At 52.7% G+C, this 13,125-nt stretch overlaps 1 protein-coding gene across 4 annotated transcripts in view; it reads left to right on the top strand.

Moving 5' to 3' along the window:
* USP7 (ubiquitin specific peptidase 7) overlaps positions 1-13,125 on the top strand; it is a 1,709,027-nt gene that overhangs the window by 1,252,949 nt on the left and 442,953 nt on the right. The gene's annotated exons all lie outside the window — the stretch shown is intronic.

Genomic DNA, 13,125 nt, shown 5'->3' with positions numbered 1-13,125 from the left:
AATCAAATTATTGTACATTGGGTAAGGGATTTTTAATTTGGCACCATGAATACATATTAGTCTATTAGCCTTCTACTTCTTATGGACCACGCCCAACCCAAGAATTTTGCCACAGCTATATAAACTGTCATATCTGTGCAGGAACGAATTATTCAAACTGCCACCGCCCCCCTGTCGGTGCCCATTAATCTGCACATTGGGCGTAGCCAAATTCTCCGGGGCGCCACGTACTCGGGGCATTCAAATAGGTGGCCAATGGTTTCAGAGAGTGCTGAGCATGATGGACAAGCAGCCATAGCTCCTGCGGACCACCTACTAGTGAATGCCCCGACCGGTAAGCTCCCAATTCTTAGCTGAAAGTAGAGTTTACGATCCAGGGGTTTTAGAATAACGTCCCAGAAGGCTTCCAATTTTGGCGCTTCTTTGATGTCCATAAACAGTCCGGTCAAGGACCCAGGACCAATAGACCTAAAGGTCCTGGAGACCACAAGCTGCCGATATAGTTCTTTAAGAACCTTCTTAGGGGGGAACCTGGCATTTGTTGGATCTTCCCACAAATCCCGTAGACCCAAATCAATCAAGAGGCCCCGGATATGCCCTAGCCACTTAATTTCATGAGAGATGTCACTTCTAATTATATCCAACAAGCCCTTTGAAAAGATTTCTAATTCCGGGATGGTCCAAATCCTCCTCCAGTATAAACTGGTCGTAGAGATGCAATAAGCGCTATTGGGGACATCCCTAGATCGTAAAACAGAGGATTCAGAGGAGTACTCTGTGGTAGTTTTATTAAGTTCCTAAGGAACGAATTTTCAGAGACTGATATCCCCCTGAGGTTTTCAGTGCCCCACATTTCAACCCCGTATAAAGTGGAACTAACCACTTTACCCTTGTAGACCGCCAATACCGGTGATATTGGTTTAGTAAGGGACTTAGAGTGCTCCTGGCTCAGGGCCCCCGAAAGCTGCCTACATTTAGGGTGGCCAGCTCAATTTGATGTTTCCAGGACAAGTTGTGCTGAATACAAACGCCCAAATAGGTCAAAGCTTGGACCCTCTCCAGAGGACGCTTATTCATGATCACGGCGCCCTTAAAAGATTTAGAAGCGTTAAAAGTCATAAACTTTGATTTCTGTACATTTACTTCTAAACCCCGTGCGGTGCAGAATTCTTCAAAGAGCCGCAGCCCCTTTTGAAGGCCACTTGGAGTTTTTGCTACTAAAAGACCATCGTCTGCGAACATTAAAATAGGAACTTTTGCTCCAGCAAGGATCGGTGCATCAATATTAGTCAATTAATATTTTAGCCACATCATTAATGTATAAAGAGAATAGAGTTGGCGCCAGGACACAGCCCTGGCCTACTCCAGTTTCCACTGGGAACTGTGTGGTGACACTCCCAGGACTCCCCCACCTAATCTGCGCATAGTTTTGTTCGTGAAGTCTTTTTACCAGTGACATGGGTTTGCCTGGGCCTCTCCTGTCATTGAGGACATTCCATAACGTAGAGCGTGGAACCAGGTCAAATGCCGCTCTTAAATCTATAAAAGCGGCATATAAAGTACTGTCCAATTATCACGGTCTTCCAGTACAGCATAGCAAAATGCAGCACCTGGTCGATCGCGCTAATTGAGGTTCTAAACCCAGCCTGCAGATGGGATAAGATCTTATTGTCCCGTTCCCAATCAAGAATTTGGTTTAAGACCAGCCTGCCAAATATTTTTTGAGAGTTGTCAATCAGGCTGATTGGACGGTAGTTTCCTGGTTGGGACTTGTCTCCTTTTTTGAAGACAGGTATGATTTCAGCCCCTTTCCGAGAACGAGGAATGGCAACCATATTTGACAAAAGGAGTATATAGCGACCCCAGGAATTCTTATTCTGCAGAAATAGATCCGCGGGTATACCATCGATACCTGGCGCTCTACCAGGGACCACTAGGTATAAAGCACACTGAACGTCTTTTAGGGTAAAGAGATCTTCCATGGAAGATTCAAAGGGAACTTCCACGGTTAGTTGCGTATCCTCCCCTTTAGCATATTGTGGCTGAAAGTGTGCTACCCACTTTTCTTGAGGGACCCAATACTGTGGCTTTTATGGGTTGCCGTCCACGCCCCACTTATAGACATTCCAAAATCTTTGTATGTCTTTATGGGATCCTGCCTCCTTAAGGTCATTCCACCTTTTCTCGTCCCACTCGCAATTAGCTCTTGAGACAGTTTTTTATAAATTAACCTGGCCGCCCTAATATTCTCAGTTGACTCAGCTCTTCCCAGGTCAAGGCGGGCCTTCCTACATTCGCCTGAGTACCAATGTGGTGCCTCAGGTGTGCGGGAACCATTCCGCCCGCAAGGCTTAATAAAGAGACTTTTTAGTTCACCAAAAAAACCTTGTGAATCCTAGTTCCTTCTTCTAATTTTAAAAGATTATTATCCTCCTCAGATAACATCCCTAAATCTAATGTTGCCTGATCAAGCTTACTGATTATAAAATCCACATTCTCTTTATGTAATGAAACTTTGGACCATCGGACGTGTCGCATATCGTTAGATATCGCAATATCTGGGGCTGGAGAAGAGACCATCTCAACCCCAGTAAGGTCGGGAGAATCCCAATAGATGAGATTCATACACAAGGGATTGTGATCACTCTCAACCCTGTCTATGATTAACATGTCCTGGAGGTATCTTCACAGGCCCAAGTTAAGCAAGATGTAATCTATTCTACTCTTGCGAGTACTGCTCTTAAATGTGAATGCCCCGGCCTGGTCGCCTGCGGTCCTTCCGTTAGTTGCTCTTAAACCTTTGTTTAAACAGAAAGTATTTGGACCACTATATTGGACCATTTGCTAATCGGTTCAAGATCCAATTTTGGAATCCCCCACTCCCTGTCCTCCTCGTCTGATACATTCCACCTTCCATTCAGAAGAGGTTCAAATTTTACATTAAAATCCCCCCCCAACAATTGTATCTGAAAGAGACACGTTAGAAATAGATTCCTTACCTTAGAATATCCCCAGGCGTCAGACTGGATCCGGAAATTTTTGCGTAGCTGTACCTTTGCGCGTCGGTAGGCGTCGTCTGCGGCTCCGCGTCCGTCGTCAGCGTCGTGGGCGCCGTGATGACGTCGTCTGAGTACTTAGACGCCGCCTCCGCGTGCTGACGTCAGTTCTTCTTTTTTCCGCGCCAGCTAGCGCAGATCTGGAAAAAGCAGTAACCCTAGTCAATTTTTTACTAACTTTTTTGATCATTTTTGATTACTTTTCGAGTCTCTTCGACTCCGAACGGTGCCGTAGGGATGCCCGGCTTCAAGCACTGTGACGATTGCGACCGTCTGATGTCGGTCACGGATCCTCACCGCGTGTGTTTATCTTGTTTGGGCGTCGACCACGACGACAAGGCCTGCTCCGACTGCCGGGCCCTCTCCTCGAAAGCCAGACGGGAGCGGTCCCGTAGGCGCCTCGAACTCGGGCAGTCGGCCCCGCGCCTTGAGAGGTCCCGATCCCATGGGAGGTCGAGGGACAGGTCGCGGACTCGGAGCCACCACAGCTCCGAGAGTAGGCCGCACTCCTCCGGGTCGAAGTCGTCGTCAGGTAAGAGGCACAAGAAGTCCAAGCGGCGTCATCGCTCCTCGGACTCCCCCCGACGCTCCGGCGATGCGGCCGGGGGTTCGGGTGACACTGCCCACGCGGCTCCGTCGGAGTCGCGGGCGCCGCGTGCAGCTCCACACCCTCCGGTCCCTGGGCTGAACGCAACCCCGGGGGAGATCGAGCGTTTCCTCATGGCCATGAGGAAACTCTCTCCTCCGGGCTCCGCGCCGCCTCAGGGCCCAGCGGACCCGTCTGGGGGCCCTAGCGGGTCGGCGGCTCTGGCCGCCGACGCCTTCGGGCCCGGCGCCGCAGGCTCCCATTATCCCTGCGCCTTCGGGCCCGGCGCCGAGGGGTCCAGTTGTTCCGACGCCGCAGGACGCCGCTGGTCCTCCTTCGGGATCTGGTTCGTCGCCGGTGGATCTGACGACCTCCCCGGCGTCGGACCCTCAGGTGTCGCTTCCGTCGCCGTCCTCGGGCGGCGCCGGACCCGGTCCTGCCTTCGTTCCTGTTCAGCCGTCGGAACGGCCCCGATGGGCGCCGCTCCAGACGTAGTTTGGTGAATTTCACTTTTATGAACAGGCCCCATTGGTTGAGAACCCTGAATTTCAGGAGATGGGTGATGAAGAGGACTGGAAGGGGTCTGAGGACCCTCTGACCAGGGAGTGTCAGTCTCATGCGGACTGGACAGGAGACCTGGGGGAGGCCAGTGGCCTGGACACCTCTCCAGATACTGGTTTTGTCTCCCCTCCTACCGTGGCTTCGGAGGAGGGGGCAACATATAGTGTGGTGCCGATGAGGGCTGCCAAGGCCTTGGGCCTTGAGCTCCCCGTCGCGGCCGTGAGGACTAACCTCCTCACTGAGGTCCTTAAACCGCAGTCAAGCTCGGCCGAGCCTCTGCTGCCCTTTAATGAGGCCTTGACCGACGTTCTTCTGGGCACTTGGTCCAAGCCCGCTACGGGTTCGCCCGTAGATAGGAACGTGGCCAAAGGCCACCGCCCAGCCCCGGGCGACCCATGTTTCCTGTCCTCCCACCCTACCCCCGAGAGCCTGGTCATCCAGGCCTCCAATTCCCAGACCGCATTCCCGTCGGCCCCGCCGGACAGGGAATCCAAGAGGTATGACCAGTATGGGAAGAAGATCTTCTCATCCCTTAGTCTAGGCCTGCGGTCTTCCAACACCGCCTGCCTCTTGGGACATTACACCCACTCTGTGTGGGATACGGTCGCGGAAGTGCTGCCGGAGTGTCCGTTGGAGGTACGGGCCAAACTCGGCCAAGCCCTTGTGGAGGGCCGGGATGCAGCCAAGTATTCCATCAGGTGTGGGCTGCATACCACCGACTCGCTAGGTAGAGCGATGGCAACGACGGTGGCGGTCAGACGCCACGCCTGGCTGAGGTCCGCCAACTTCTCGGATGATGTCCAGAGCACGCTCATGGACATGCCTTTCCATGGCCATCGCCTCTTTGGCGACAAGGCAGACCATGCGCTTGAGCACTTTAAGGACTCCAGGGCTACGGCCAAGTCCTTGGGCCTCTCGGGCCAGCGCCAGCAATCGGCTGCCTTTCACTCCTTTCGTGGCCACGGAAGGGGTGCGCCCACACGCGCCGCCAGCCACGCTCCGCAGGGCAATACCCAACGCGGTGGCGGCCGTGGGAACCGCCGTCCGGGCGGCCGAGGGCAGCTGCCTAGTCCGTGCTTTCAGGCCCATGTGACGCCAGTGGGGGGCAGGGTTCGCCATCACCACCTCCACTGGCTTACTGTCACATCGGACAGGTGGGTGCTGCAAATCGTCCGAAGGGGCTACTCCCTCCCCTTCGAGGCGACTCCTCCAGCCATGCCACCGCAGAACCACCGTGTATCGGGGGATCATTTGCGACTTCTGCAGGAGGAAGTTACGGCCCTCTAGGCCAAGGGGGCCATCGAGCGCGTTCCTGGGCCAGAAGTAGGGTGTGGTTGCTACTCCCACTACTTTCTGGTACCCAAGAAGGGCAAAGGGGGCCTACGCCCTATCTTGGACCTAAGGAACGTCAACGGCTTCCTCCGGAAGGAGAAGTTCAAGATGCTGACACTGGCTCAGGTCCTGGCTGCCCTGGACCCAGGAGACTGGATGGTAGCGTTGGACTTGCAGGACGCTTCCTTTCATATCCCCGTCCTGCCTGCCCACCGGCGCTACCTGCGGTTCATGGTTGGCCACGAGCACTTTCAATTTACCGTGCTCCCCTTCGGCCTTACTAGCGCCCCACGGGTGTTCACAAAGGTGATGGCGGTGGTCGCAGGTCATCTGCGCAGGTTAGGGGTTTGTCTTCCCCTACCTCGACGACTGGTTGTTGAAGGCGGGCTCGCCCCAGACAATCGTCAGCCACCTCCAGACGACGGCAGACCTCCTGCACCAGCTGGGGTTCTCCATCAATGTGCCGAAGTCACACCTGTGCCCCTCTCAGAAGCTCCTCTTCATCGGAGAGGTTCTGGACTCGGCGCGGTTTCGGGTTTATCCGCCCGAACAGCGGGTCCGGGATATTCAGGCTCTGATTCCCATCTTTCAGCCGTTATCCCGGGTTTCGGTCAGGTTGACGCTGCGGCTTCTGGGGCTGATGGCCTCCTGCATCCTACTGGTGCATCACGCCAGGTGGCGGATGCGGGCTCTGCAGTGGGACCTGAAGTTTCAGTGGGCCCAGCATCAGGGCAACCTGTCCGACCACGTCCTGATCTCGGAGGGCACTGCGAGACAGCTGCAGTGGTGGCTTGCGGACCGCGATTGGGTCAGCGGCAGATCCCTCTCCCTTCCCCAACCGGAGCACGTAGTTGTGACGGACGCGTCCCTCCAGGGCTGGGGAGGCCACATGGGAGAGGCGGAGATCAGAGGCCTCTGGTCTCCGGCGGAGACCCGGCTCCACATCAACCTGTTGGAGCTCAGGGCGATTCGTCTAGCACTGAAGGCATTCCTCCCCTCTGTCCGGGGGAGTGTAGTGCAGGTGTTCACGGACAACACCACCGCCATGTGGTACTGCAACAAACAAGGCGGGGTGGGGTCGTGGATCCTTTGTCAAGAGGCTCTTCGCCTTTGGCAATGGCTGGAACGCCAGGGCGTGACCCTGGTGGCTCAACACCTGGCAGGTTCTCTGAACGCCAGGGCGGACAAGCTCAGCCGTCGGTGCACGATGGATCACGAATGGCGTCTGCACTCGGACGTGGCGCAAGGCCTCTTTCAGCGATGGGGAGAGCCTTGGTTAGATCTGTTCGCCACAGAAGAGAACGCGCAATGTCATCAGTTCTGCGCGTTGGAATTTCCAAGGCGGCACTCGCTCGGAGACGCTTTTCGTCGCGAGTGGAGTTACGGTCTGTTGTACGCCTTTCCGCCTATACCACTTCTGCCCAGAGTGCTGAAGAAGATCAAGCGCGACCGGGCCCAAGTTATCCTTGTGGCTCCGGACTGGGCGAGAAGGTACTGGTATCCAGAGCTACTCAGTATGTCAGTCGATCCCCCGGTTCGTCTGCCTCTTCAGGAGGACCTTCTGTCGCAGCAGCAGGGGACGGTCCTCCACCCAAACCTGTCCAGGCTCCACCTCCATGCTTGGAGATTGAGCGGCGACAGTTGAGGCCATTTGACTTGCCTCCTGAAGTTTGTAACATCATTCTGGCAGCCAGGCGTCCCTCCACAAAGTCGGTATACGCCTGCCGGTGGAACAGATTTGTGGCATGGTGCGCAGCAAAGGCTGTGGATCCCCTCAATGCCCCTCTTTCTGAGGTCCTTCTCTTCCTTCTTTCTCTTGCCCAGCAGGGCTCTGCTCTGGGCACTATCAAGGGCTACCTTTCTGCCCTTTCAGCCTTTCTCAGGCTGCCTGATCAACCTTCTTTGTTCAAGTCCCCTATTGTTAACAGATTTCTTAAGGGCATCACACACACTTTTCCTCCTGTTCCGTTTGTGATGCCTCAGTGGGACTTGAACCTGGTTCTTACATTTCTGATGTGCGCTCCCTTTGAGCCACTTCACAACTGTCCTCTTCGCCTTCTGACTTTGAAGACTGCTTTCCTGGTTGCCATCACCTCTGCCAGGAGCGTGAGTGAGCTCCAAGCCCTTTCTTGTACTCCACCTTTCCTTTCTGTCCATCCGGACAAAGTGGTGCTGCGTACCAAACCTTCTTTCCTGCCCAAGGTTGTCGCGGCCTTCCACATCGGGCAGTCTATCACCTTGCCAACCTTCTTCCCGCCACCGCTTCCCTCTAAAGAGGAAGAGCGGCTCCACCGTCTGGACCCAAATGTGCGCTCTCATTCTACTTGGATCGCACACGCCAGTTCCGGGTGGATGACCAACTCTTTGTTGGTTACGTGGGCGCGAAGAAGGGGAAAGCGGTGCACAAGAGGACCATCTCTCGGTGGATCATCCTGTGTATCCAGGCATGCTACTCCTTGGCTAGGAAGGAGCCTCCTGCTGGATTGCGGGCTCATTCTACCCGAGCCACGGCGACTACCACTGCCCTGGGCAGGGGCGTGCCCTTACAAGACATCTGTCAGGCAGCTACGTGGGCATCGCTGCACACGTTTGCAAGACACTACTGCCTGGACAGCCAAGTCCGGAGGGATGGCTTCTTTGGCCGTTCCGTCCTCCGGGACTTTCTGGTGTGATTATTGGTTCGCAGACTGTAGGAGAGTAGGGTCTGCAATCCTATGATCACCCAGATTTTTGCTTTTTGCTGCACTGGTTTACGACTTTCCCTGGCTGTGGGCCTGCTAATCAGACCCACAGCCTAGCTGTTCTCTCTATCCAAATTGTACTTAGGTACTGAATTGGCACTGGGCCCTCTCCAAGTCCCTGTACCCAGGGCTGAGGTGCACCCAGAAGTCTCCCAGGGGCTGAAGCATGTATTATGCCACCCCTGGATTGACTAACTAAAACTGACACAACTGGCTGCACGACAGCTGGGGCAAGGTGGTGTACTCACCCTTTGCTTTAGATATAGTATGCCTATATCTAACCCTAAAATGGACACACAGATCTCCTATCAGTCACTCCTATGGCAGGCCTTAACAATCCTGAAGGCAGAGTGCGTGGAATCGTGTGAGATGGTGCTCTGGCATGAGCTGAGCCTGTCTGCGGCTTTCGGGATCTATCCCTTAGCCGTTTCCATGATATCGCATACCATATACTCTTAAGTGCATTATAATCCTCGCGGTTATGTGCCAACTCTGGTATCGCTTTATCAAAACATGTCGAGTAAGGTGTCATACGAATTGGAATACTAACCCCTCGCCAATTCTGGCGACGGGGTTAGCATTCCACCCTTCTAGAGGGACACGACATGCCTGTAACCTATAACCCGGTTAAAAGTCAGACAGAGCCTTAGCATCCACAAAATGGATGCTGCCACCGAGACACAAGTCTGCCCTCCTGCTGCTGGGAGTCCTCCCAGAGCAGGAGATAAGGACAAAGGGTTTCCTGCCAGGGGCGGTGCCAGCACCGTCCCAGACAGGGTTTTGTGTATTGTAGGTAGGCAGGGCTTTAGAGGAAGGTGACTGCACGTGGCACCCCGGTGCTCACTGTGCATAGGCTGGCTGAAACCAGTTCCAGGGTCACTCCAGACCCTGTGCTGGGGAAAAGCCCGCCAAGGAAGTGGGTGTAACCACCCCCCTCCTAGTCCCACCCATAGGGCAGGACTTAGTCGCGTGCCAGCCCCTTTTTACAGGATAAAGGTAGAGACTGGCCCCCTTCCAAATCAGATCATCTTTGAATCCTGAAACTTTCTGCGAAAGGAACTCAAGACTTCTTCCTAAGATTTCTCCCTTGTGACTAAGGAGTAGTCACCCTGCATCCGCAGGCACCATCTTAAGAACACTGCGGTCTGCTGTAAGTCCTTCCTCCGGAATCCGACTGCCCAGCTCGACGAGAACCGGCTTCCCTGGCACCTCTGACCTCTACCCACCTCTACAGCCCAGCTGAGAACCGTGGGTGCGACGAGACCTCGAGGGACCGGCCATCTGCAAGACTGCACGACTTCTTTCCAGCAAGCCCGCCGAGTAATCTACTGGTGAGTGCTTTGGGGTCCGAGAAGCCCCGACTCTGAGCAGCTCCAGCTCCGAAGTGCAGCCCCCCAGCATCTCCACGATCTGCGTGGGGCCCTTCTGCTTTCCGCTGCTCACCGCGTTGTTTGGCTACTAGCCCGTTGGCTTGTGGCCTTCCTGACGACGCCCGACGACATTTCTGCTGCTGGTCTGGTTGCTCCAGACTGGCCCTTGCTCCCTTCCCGAAGAGGAGCACCCTGGACCCTCCTGGTCCACTCAAGACGCCATTTTGAGTCCACCGCGTGGGCTTGAATTAGCCAAGGCTTGTTGCCCAATCCTGGGTAACTTCAACGCCAACGACTTCATCCTTCGTGGGACAGCTCGCACCTCCATCCTGGTCGCCGACAACGCCTCCTGGTCCGAGAGACTGCAGAGCCCAGCAGTGCCCACTCACCTGACTGCGGTGACTTCGCCCGGTGCCATCCTGGTGCCCACTTAATCACTGGCTAGTGATTCAAGAACTTGGTCCCCTCTGCTTTCAGGTTTCTTCTTCCTTGATCCAGGCTTGGATCCATCGAACTTTCCTTCACTGGTCGCCTGCCAGCAACTTCTTCCTTCCAGGCTCCTGGTCCGGCAACGAGATCCCAGACGTCTTTTCAGACCTATGCAGCTGCAGCCCCTGGGCTAGGTAACTTCGGCACTTCGGTGTCCCAGCATAGCCTCACTATCCTAGGGTCAGGATCCACTGTCGTTTTCTTCCTACCAGGTCGGGTTCGCCCGTGAACACTAACTTTGCCTTTACTAGCCTCCATAGACTTTGTCCCGCATCCCGCGTGAGAGTGCACACTCTGCACCCGAGTCCCCTGGGCCTCCTAGTAGTAATCTAACGATTCCCTAGTCCAGTCCTAGCGATTCCAAAGCCTATTAGAACTGTTACTTACCTGCTAGTAATTCGCATTCCACTTTTAGTGTATATGGTTTTTCGTGCCCCTCGGGCATTTGTGTAACGTGCTAACTTAAAAGTATTTTCGTAAGAGTTTTGTTGTGTGCCTAGCACCCTGTCCTCATAAAGAGTACAGGGTTGTTGTGATTCTAATAAATACATTGTTTATTTTCATAACACTTGTGTGGTGTCCTTTCACTGGGTGTTCAAGGGGTAATGTGATGGTAAAACAGCTGGCTTAACACGCCCTCTAGAGTCTTAGCCTTAGACTGCTCGTATCCATGCTACTAGGATAGCTGGTCTATAAGGTTGACTTACAACCAATCATCAATAAGGGTTGTTTGGACTGATATATAGTGATCACTAGAATAGTGAGCACTGCACATCAGGCCAACTTCTCACACAGACCCACCACCGGGGTTGGTATTGCTGGGGTATCTATTCTAAGATAAGGAATCTAATACTAACGTGTCTCTTTCAGATGCACAAGTTACTACTTGTGTAACGATATATCTGTAAGAGACATTAGTTAGTATTAGATTCCTTACCGACCCACCCATCCTCCCCGTTCTGCGAACCAATATCTAGGGTTAGGGTTGTCCCCTTTCAGGGTCCTAGTTTCATTGGCACCAGTGTTGGTTTTTAACATGGCTCTACGTTTCTGGCGCGGAAAAGCTGTGTCTAAGAACTGACGTCAGCACGCGGAGGCGGCGTCTAAGTACTCCGACGACGTCATCACGGCGCCCACGACGACGGACGCGGAGCCGCAGACGACGCCTACCGACGCGCAAGGGTACTGCTACGCAAAAATATCCGGATCCAGTCTGACGCCTGGGGATATTCTAAGGTAAGGAATCTAATACTAACTAATGTCTCTTACAGATATATCGTTACACAAGTAGTAACTTGTGCATTAGAGGGCAAGTAGCGACTTTCAAGTAATTCTTCCAGGAGCAATAGAACCTCAGATTCAGTACTTCTCGCATATACATTATAGACATACACTGGTACATGATCTGGAAACGGTACGTTGTAGGGTGTTAAATCCAAGAATAGAAAAGAAATATAGACCAGCACCATCTGATCCAGTCTATATTAAGGGACATCTGCCACTAGATTCCTTTAGTAGTGTCTAATGCACGGAAAAGAGCCAATTCCCAGTCTTCGGGTGACACGCCCCCGCCTAACAAAGAATCTAAAGTTATTGATGCGTCAGGGAAACGAATTGCTGCACAGGCCACAAATATATGGCGCATAGCAAATACACAAGCCCTGCTCTCACGCTATGACAGGGCTCATTACGATCAATTAGAAAAACTGATGGAGCACCTCCCAGATCAATACAAAGATCAGGCAACAGAGCTCATACAAGAAGGCAAATTAATATCCAATGCCTCAATTAAATGTGCTCTAGATGTAGCTGACACAGCATTCAGAGCAGTCAATACTAGTGTTATACTCCGACGACATGCGTGGCTACGCATTCCAGGGTTTAAAACGGAGGTACAGACTACCATCTTGAACCAGCCCTTCAATCAAAACCAATTGTTTGGGCCAGAAGTAGACCACACACTAGAAAAGATGAAAAAAGACAGACACAGCTAAGTCTATGGGTGCATTACAATCCACACAGACTAGAAGTTATTTTTGCGGCTCCTTTTATAGAGGAGGCTCTAAGCAAACAGGTGCAGATACAACATCTTTCAAAACGCGCACACAGACCTCCTCTAACAAAGGCTACTTTAGAGGAGGATACAGAGGCAATAATAACAAGGGAGGAGGCAGAGGTAATAACCGCTCCTCTTCCACTCCCAAACAGTGACTTCCCTCTGCTTCCCCTACAGCATTCCACTCCTGTGGGGGGCAGATTATCACAGTTCCTACCTGTTTGGAATTCCAAGACAACAGACAGGTGGGTGAGACAGATTAACCAACATGGCTACTGCCTAGAACTCACAGCAACCTCCAAACATACCACCCAGGCAGCGTCCAATGTCCACCGACCATATGACTGCTTCAACAGGAAGTTCTAGCACTTCTAGAAAAGGATGCTGTGAGAAGTTGGCCTGATATGTGATGTCCACTATTCTAGTGGGCACCCTGTATCAGTCCAAACAACCATTTTGGTGATGGTTGTAAAGTCAACCTTATAGACAAGCTGTCCTAGTGGTAGCATGGACAAAGCAGTCTTAGGCTAAACTCAAGAGGGCATGTGAAGCCAGCTGTTTTACCATATGCAGTCCCCTTAATACCAAGTGAAAGGACACCTCACAGGTTGTATATCAAAATATATATGTATTTATTTCTAACACAATCCTCTGAACTCTGTATGAGGTCAGAGGCACCAGCACATAACAAGATACTTAATTAAAATACAATAAGTTGCACAAAATACAGTAATTCCCTAGGGGCACTTTGAACCATATACTAAAATAGTGGTATAAGAACCACGTCACGAACAAAGGAAAGGCTTAGGGCCTGGAGAATCGCTGGGGCTACACTGTACTACCAAAGGATAGAGAGCAGGAGGCCCACGGGATGCAGTGTCTTTACACGCACGCAAGTTACTATAGAGTTAGAATGGGAACGAAAGAAATGTAA

Source organism: Lissotriton helveticus, chromosome 10, assembly GCF_964261635.1.
Source record: "Lissotriton helveticus chromosome 10, aLisHel1.1, whole genome shotgun sequence".
Classification (NCBI taxonomy): domain Eukaryota; kingdom Metazoa; phylum Chordata; class Amphibia; order Caudata; family Salamandridae; genus Lissotriton; species Lissotriton helveticus.
The sequence above is the reverse complement of the archived record's forward strand: the minus strand, read 5'-3'. Positions and strand labels throughout refer to the sequence as shown.